Consider the following 8,717-nt stretch of genomic DNA (forward strand, 5'->3'; position numbering starts at 1 on the left):
ACCTCCTCTAAACATCCTCAAATGGAGAAAGGTCCTGCAGGGGCAGCCAGCCCGTGTCCCTGTTCCAGCACAGCATGTGTGGCCATGGTATAGGGCTTGTTTCCCAGAGGGACCAGCTTTGCCTGGGAACTGGTATTAGAGAATATTAATGTGGGATTCCCAAAGGTCCAGGTCTGAGAGCAGCTTTCTAGGACACAGGAGCTCAGTGCTTTCTTCAGCGCCCAGAACTGGGCCACAGGCCTAGGGGCTGATATTCTTTGACTCAGGACTGGGGGAGGGAGAGAACTTTCCTCCTGAGACTTGTGCCTTCTCACTTTTTCTGCTAAATATAGTATGCTATCCAACAGGTTGGGTGAAAAGCCAGACAGGAAATATGTATGGTAGCAAAAGTATCTCTTACATTTATCAGGTACCTACTCACAGTATTTGCAAATGTACCATATAATTAGCATTGGGTAAATGTGTCAGAGCAATAGAAACCTGGAGAGGAAGGAAGACAGAGCTAGAAATGCGGCCATGAGCTTTTTCAGAATATATGTATATATATATATATATATATATATATATATATAGTGTACTCAAAAATATTCTCTTCCAAAACTGAAAGAATAATCTCAGGGGCTTTTATTAATCTTCCACGTGTGAATTTAAAGCTTTCAGCCGAAGCTGGGCGCTGGTGTCTCACACCTATAATCCTCGCTCCTCAGGAGGCTGAGATCTTAGGATCAAGATTCCAAATTCCAAACCAGCTGGGGCAGACAAGTCCATAAGAGGCTTATCTCCCAGTATCCACCAGAAAGCTGGAAGCGAGCCAAGTGCTAGTGGCTCACACCTGCAGTACTAGCTACTCAGGAGGCTGAGCTCTAAGGATTATGGTTTGAAGTCAGCCCATGCAGAAAGTCCATAGGACTCTTCTCTCCAATTAACCAAGTAAAAACCAAAAGTGGAGCTGCAGCTCAAGTGATAGAGTGCTAGCCTTGAGCAAAAGAGCTCAAGGACGGTGCGCAGGCTGTGAGTTCAAGCCCCCAAACTGACACCAAAAAAAGAAAAAGAAAAGAGAAAACCAAAACACCTTTCAGCAGAAGCCACTGGAATCTAGCTTTATGTATAAAAGATCTTCTGCGACATGGTATTTGGGAAGACGAGCCTTAAAGATCACTGAGGTCAATGGTTCAACCTTGATTCAACACACAATTATTTGGGAACTACTTTTAAAAATGAGATGCTATTTAGGAACTGGGGAAATTACAAGGCATCTTGAATTTGGTTTAAAATATCTCAGCAGAGGAAAGGGAAGAGAAAGAAAATTATCAATGCAAATGTGATTAAATGCTAATTAATTGTTCAATTTCAGTAATGGTTATACATGGTGATTTGTTATACTCACTTTCTATGATGGCATTTGAAACATTTGTATTTAAAAAAAAAAAACTTTTTTTCAAAAAAAAGAAAAGATGCTGGAGACCACATCCAGAGATGTTCTGTGAGTCCAGGCTATGCTCTAGGGAGAGGAGCCACCTACTTCACTTTCCAGACATGGAAACTGAGGCACAGAGAGCAGGTTCATATAACTGACCTGTAGCAGAATGAGGCTCAGAGGAGCTGACCAGAGGTATCCTGACCCTTCTGTGTCTCTCACACATATCTGTGAGATGAAAATCCAGGACGTGGATTTCTTTTGGAGGCATCTGTCTACCCAGATCAGTCATCTCTCCCTCCTACCTTTTCATACTCTTTGCATCAGAAATTCTTCCCACCCTCTCACCCGGCCCCACTCAAGGCTCATGCTCTACCACTTGAACCACAGCTCCACTTCCAGAGTCTAGAAACCCCTAGGTTTCCCATTCTGAAGGCCTCTAGGCTCACCTAGGGCAAACATGAAAAGATCTCAGTTCAAAACCATCCCAAAGGTCTAGAACTGTTAACAGGACAACTCTTACTCCTTGGCCAGACAGAGGAGGTGAGTGCATGTTCATGTGGTGGCACACGTGCCAATGTGTACATGTACACAGACACACAAAGATGCATGGGTTCCAAGGGCAAAGGCTCTTCTGTAGGGGGGTTGATGGCAGGCACACATCCCTCCAGCCAATCCGAGCATACTGGTAAGAGTATTTACATCTGTACATCTGAAGATCCATGTGCAGAATCCTAGCTATTTGGGAGGCAGAAACAGGAAGCTCCATTTAAGGCCAGCTCTGGTAAATAAATAAATAAAGCTACCAAGCTCCTATCTCAACAAATAAGCAAGATGTGGTAGTTCATATCTATAATCCCAGCTTTAAGGGAACTGGAGGTAGGAGGACTATGGTCTGAAGGCAGCCCAGGCAAAAGCAAGCCACTATCTAAAAACAAACAAAAGCAAAAAAAGGCGGGGCCGGAGGCTGGGAAGTGGCCACTGGTAGAGTGCCTACATGGCAAGCACTAGGCTTTGAGTTCAAACCCCCATGCCACCCACCAACCCCCCCCCCCCCCACACACACACACAAATTTAAATCCATGTGTGCGATAATAAGCATGTTGATATTAACATTGATTTGGGCATCAGTTTAAATATGTGTGGGAGAAAAAAATCTGAATAAAGGTACCAAAGACGCCAAAACAGTGCCTTGGGTGTGTGTGTTTACACAGGTATCTAGAATTCTAGGCAGGCGAATGAAGCTGAATCCACACTTCACATTTCTCAGTGAAAGCTTATATATGAAGATAGGTAACATGGCTGGCCAGCCAAGTGACTGTGCGACTGGCAGTTTGTGTACACACACCAGTGTTTGTGGGAGGAGAGGATTTCTGCTGTTTCAATCTGCGCTTCTCCTAAGTAATCACTGGGAAATGCATGTCAGAAAACAGTATCTTTCATGCTTAAATATGTCTCACATATATAAATGAAACATGATATTGTACCGAGCGAGATGTTGCACATTAACATTGTTTATCATTGATAGAATTAAATAACCCATGCAAAGCCCTGGTAGCATTTCTTACAATTTTATTTAACACTGTTTTGGCCAAGCAGCAATTGACAAATACACATATATACTGTAGGTTTTGGCAACAAATGCACAATTTATAAGATACACTGCATAACACACAAGAAATGGGGACAGAAGAGGATCCTCTAAAAATCCCAATGGGCCCCATCTGTCTTTCTTTGGACTCCCTTTCTCCCTTCTTCCCCAAACCTGGTTAAAGCCCATTCCTTCACACTTCCCTAGGAGGTCATCTGCATTTGTAGGAAAGGGAGATAAAGGAGAGGGTGAGGATTTGGGGCTGGGGGTGGGAGAGATAACACTCGAGAAAGAAGAGTCACTCCAGCAGCAGAACTCTGGAATGTGTCTACTCCTCCCAGTCTGTCAAAAGCAGGTCCAAATCCCAGCATGTGTTAAACATGAAGACCAAAGGAAGCATTCTGAGAGGATCCTCAGACTGACAAAGCTATTCATGCAGAGGGAAGAAAAGGAACGTTGCACTTACGGAGTTAGTGGTAAAGCTTTATAGAATTAGCCAGCCAGTCCTGGTGGTGAATGCCTGTAATTTCGGCTACTCACAAGACAGATGGAAGCCAGCCACCCAGACCAAAGGTAGCAAGACTCTATCTCACAAACAAAACCCAAAACCAGGGAGGGGGCAGCATGGCTCTACTGGTAGACCGCCTGCCTAGCTTGATCCAGGCCCTGGGTTCAACCTCCAGTAACACAAAAGAAAGAAAACAATTGTTTTTACAAATGGCTCCCTGCTTCTCTTCTTTAAAATGAAGCTGTATCCTTCCTGGCGCCCAATGAGAATAAGCTTGCACATTGGTAAAGGCCCTGCAGCTCATCCCCCCCAGCACAGACATTGGCTAGTGAACTAGCAGGGAGGACTGGCAGGTTCATTATGAGTGGCCCCAGGCAAAGGAAAACTACACAGTTGGGAAAGCTGGGTCTTTTTCCACAAGGCAAGATGATGGTGGGACCTCGAATGAGTGCCCCACAAGCAGAAAAGCTTCCTCACCAGCCACCCCGCAGAGAAAAGAAATCACAGGCTCCAAAATGTGCTAGCGGGTCTCTCGAAGTTGCCAGACTTCTCTCAAGACTGTTCTCTAGCACACATCCTCACCATCTCTGGGCTTCATTTTGTAGGACTGAGACTTGAGACTCCTCACTCCGGCCATCAAACTTTCTCTCACTACTCTTCCTCTCCTCTTCTTTCTTCCTTCTTCCCTTCCTTCCTTCCCTTTCTCCCTAAATCTGCCCTTCTCTCCCTCCCTCCCTCCCTTTCCTTTCTAAGTTGTTCCTTCTTCTTTCCCTCTTTCCTCCTTCTCTCCCCCTCCTTTCCTTTCTTCCCTTTCTCCCTAAATCCTTCCTTCCTCCTCCTTCCCTTCCTTCCTTCCCTCTTTCTCCAAATCTTTCCTCAGTTCCTTCCCTTTTTCCTTAAATCATCCCTTCCTTCCCTTCCTTCCTTCTTCCCTCCCTCCCTCCCTTCCTTTTTGAGGTGTTGGGGATTTAATCCAGGCCTTGCACATACTAGGCAAGTGCTCTACCAAGATTTGCTACCATCTCTTTTGTTGACAGCTTCTAGAACTAGAAAATGATGAAGTCCAAACTGGACTTATCCCCGGTCCCCAAAGTCTCTGCCACCATCGAGGAAGGGTTGTCTTTCCAGATAGGCCTCTACCAGCAGGGGTAACAGCCAACCTGCATGGGGACAGCTACAGGCCAGTGAACACTGCGGCATCCTCACAGGGTTGACCAGCGCCTTCACGGCTGGAAGTCAGGAAGTCAGCTCTCCGGGCCTGTGCTGAATGTGGTCTCCTGAACGAAGACAGAAAAGAACACAAAAAGTGACGAAAAGCTTTCTACCATTTGGGTTCAAAGTGAAAACTATGCCAGATAGCACAACAATAACAGAACTCAGCATTTCTTGGAGAGTTTTGGTTTTGTTCTTTTTATTAATGGAGTGTGCTGACTGAACAGTACCTGCAGTCTGGGGGCCAGGATTTTGGCCTAGTGGTAGAGTGCTTGCCTAGCATGCACGAAGACCCGGGTTCAATTCCTCAGTACCACATACATAGAAAAAAGTCGGAAGTGGTGCTGAGGCTCAAGTGGTAGAGCTCTGGCCTTGAGAAAGTCCACGGACAGTGCTCAGGCCTTGAGCTCAAGCCCAGGACAGGCAAAAAAAAAAAAAAAAAGAACCTGCAAAATCTGTTGCTTCTGCTATTGATGCATAACATACTGCTGTTATTTTTTTAAATATAGAAACATATATGTACACATATTTAACTTGAATTTTTGGAAATTTTAGCTATGCTATCAATTTTGGAAAAAACACCCCTGCTTACCATGTTGAACTGGCATTGTACAGAAATTAATAGCCATATTGGTTTAGAAATGTTCAACAATGTTTTCCCATTTGTGCAGGGGTAAATGCAGCACTGTATGAAATATGTAAGGTCTTATCTACATGAGTCTGATTACAGAAACAAAGCATTCTCTAAAGAATGAAAACTATACCCAATGGTGCAGCATGCTTACTCTTCAACACACACACACACACACACACACACGCTGTCCACACAGACAAAATCATGAATCATCTCTGTGGCTGAACATTTTAGCGTTTGGTAATATTCTCAGAGGCCCAAGGTTTTCAGCCAAATCCCAGGTCTGTGCACAAGGACACTGCATAAATCCCTCCCCTTATGAAAGGCCAGTCTGAGCAGATGGGACCACTCTTAAGTAAACTGTAGAGCCTTCCCTCCCCCAGCTCAGAAGGAGCCGCAGGGGGGCTGGCCCTCCCAGCCCAAGAAGCAGGCAGCTAGCAGAGCTTCAGGAGCTGTTAATTCAAAGTCTCAGGTTCTCATCTCCAACTTATCTCTCTGAGGAGAGGTCTTCCTTTGCTCACACAATCCTCTCTCCTGTCTCCAAGAGAAAATCAGATCTCTAGTCAGACCGGAAGGAGGAGGCTCCTTGGGTCACAGTTGAGGACCAGAGGTGAGAAATCAAATGGGCAATTGGGAGAGCTGGCTGGACTGGAGGAAGTGAGAGGAAAGGGCTTCTCCAGCCCAGTATATCTCCAGGCCAAGTCTGGGAACATCGCCTCCTAGTCTCCTAGCCTTCCTGCTTTTGGATAACTTGTCTCCTTAATATGTATTAATCAAAAGCTTTTCCTTTCTAAAAAAGACAAAGGTAGGCAACTAAGCACTCTGGAGGTGAAAGGCATGATGTAGGCTTCGCACCCTCAACCCGGGCCAACTCCCATCCCAGCCCCCAAAAGAGAAAGAGAGAGAGAGAGAGAAAGAGAGAGAGAGAGAGAGGAGGGGGGGGGGGGGGGGGGGTGGGGGGGAGGGGGGAGGGAGAGACACACAGACAGACAGACAGACAGACAGACAGACAGACAGATAGACAGACAGACTCAGGCACCCCAGGTACTCACCAAGAAATGCATGGACTGTGAAATTACACCAGGGCTGGACAAGTTACCACCACGCAGGAACCCTTGGGGTACTGAAATAATTAACTTGCTAATCAGCTTACACCTTGCTCTTTCCTTTCTTCCTGGAAAAAAAATATATAATTGCAAATCGCCTTCCCATCAGGTTCCTATGTCAAGTCACTTGGAGAGAAATGCTTTTGAAGAATACCCTCTGCCTCCATGTATGCTGAAATGGGTCACAGTGAGTCCAACTACCTCCTCTCCTCTCCTCCTCTTCCTCCTCTCCTTGTCCTATCCCTGACCACTGGACTGAACGGAATGGGACACACACAGAAACAGAATGTTTCTAGAAATACAGGATTTTCCCGTCTGACGGATAGAGCTTTTCCATCTGGGAGAAAGCTAAGCTTTCTAGCTTGGGCCCCTTTAGCCTGCTTGCTGCAGCCAAGATCTGTGTGGAGAAAAGAGGATTGATTAGAATCATAATAATAATCCCTGGCATTGGTCAGGCTTTAGCGTTTACAAAGCGTTTTCACACATTATCTCATTCAGCCAGAGGAAGTTGGGCCTAGAGAAACCTCAACAATCATTTAGCCCATTCCTCTGTGATCAAAGGGAGAACTGAGGACCAGAAAGAGTAAATGTCTTCTGCTAAAGCCAGGACAGTGTGCCCAGTCCCCTTGCTCATTGTCTTGGGATCTTTTGTTGAGATCCTCCAAAACTAGGCAAAGGAAGCTTTTTTGCTCTGTCACAGATCTAAACTAAGACATCAAAACAGCAGAGTGGACATGGAAATGAATGAGGTTACTCCTGTAAAAAAAAAAAAATGGCTCGGTTACATAACTGTAACGCTCTAGGTACATTACCTTTATTATAACAATAAAAAATTTTTAAAGAAAAGAATGGCTTGGTAGGTGTTGATGGCTCATACCTATAATTCTAGTTACTTAGGAGGTTGGGATTTAAGGATCCAGGTTGGAAGCCAGCCCAGGCAGGAAAGTTCAAGATTCTTATCTTCAATTAACTACCAAAAACTGGAAGTAGATATATGATTCAAGTGGTAGAGCACAAGCCTTAAGCAAAAAAAAAAAAAAAAAAGCTAAGGGACAGTACCTAGCCCCCTGAATCAAGCCACACTGCACATGCAAGCACGCACACACACACACACACACACACACACACACACACACAGGCTTGGAGGATTTGGTTGGAGGAGAGGTGAGAAGTTTCAGTCCAGAATAGAATATGTTACTTTTACAAGATTTCTCTTCTTTGTGTCTCTGTCCTCATCGCCTTAGATTTAAAAACATATATTTGGGGATCTGAGACTTGATTCAAGGGCAGGTAGATCAAGAGATAAGGCTTATCTTAGGTTCAAATCTGGCATCTACACTTAAGGCTTTATGGCATGATGGGCTGGCATGTGTGTATGTGTGTGTCCACACATGACATTGGATTTAGCACTGAAAAGCAGCATCTTCTTCCTTTCACAAATCAAATGGTTTGCAAATTAATAACTCTTTCTGTCAAAGCTCTGAGGATGGTTAAAAACCTCTGAGGAGATGAAAAAAATAAGATTTCTAAGGAAGATATATATATGTATACACACACACACACACACACACACACATCTATCTATCTATCTATTGGAAAAAGAAGCAAAAGTGACACTATTCTGCCAGGAACATAGCTTCCTCTGAGCAGTGAGTGGTGTGTGTGTTGCTTGAGGGTCTCTATTCCATAGAGCTGTCTGCCCTCATTTCCCCGAGCCTGTTGGAAGGTAAGCGGTTCCTTTGTGTGTTCGTTTATTACTAAGCCCAACTCTTTTCCCTCTAAAACTCCTTCTTCTCCCTGTTGAGCTGACCATGCTTCTGGATTTATGAAGAGAGATGTTTTAGCAGAAATCCCCCAGAGTGTCCCATCAGCCCTAAATCCCAGGCTTGCTCCCCCCGCCCCAAGACCCTATGACACACAGCATGCCAACACGGCTTCCTCTTGCCTATGCATTAGCCATCCATTGTGGCAACCTGACATCTCTCACACATAAAACCGTAAGAGAGAAATAAAATATCTGTCTCTTGGCGAAAATAAAGCTTTGCCTCCCTCCTGATGTATAGGATATAAAATAAAAGCCGAGGCTCCAATAGTGGCTTTTCCTTATGCCACAGTTGCCTTTGCACACCACGGAGACAATGAAGACTGATGGTTTGGGACAAGGCCCCGGCCTCCTGGGGCCTGCCTTCACCCTCTTTTATTATAGTCTCTCTCCTCCTCTCTGCTTTTTTTCTTTCTTCTTCACTTTA

At 44.9% G+C, this 8,717-nt stretch overlaps 1 pseudogene across 1 annotated transcript in view; it reads right to left on the reverse strand.

Moving 5' to 3' along the window:
• Window positions 1–2,972: 2,972 nt before the first annotated feature.
• LOC150051988 (uncharacterized) overlaps window positions 2,973–8,717 on the reverse strand; it is a 12,968-nt pseudogene continuing 7,223 nt past the window's right edge. The window contains exons 4-5 of the transcript XR_016538383.1: window positions 6,415–6,536; window positions 2,973–4,793 (exon numbers count right to left, since the gene is read on the reverse strand). The product of XR_016538383.1 is annotated as an uncharacterized LOC150051988 (transcript). The remainder of the gene's footprint in view (window positions 4,794–6,414; window positions 6,537–8,717) is intronic.

Source organism: Megascapheus bottae, chromosome 17 (genome assembly GCF_031878675.1).
Source record: "Megascapheus bottae isolate mThoBot1 chromosome 17, mThoBot2.hap1, whole genome shotgun sequence".
Lineage (NCBI taxonomy): Eukaryota > Metazoa > Chordata > Mammalia > Rodentia > Geomyidae > Megascapheus > Megascapheus bottae.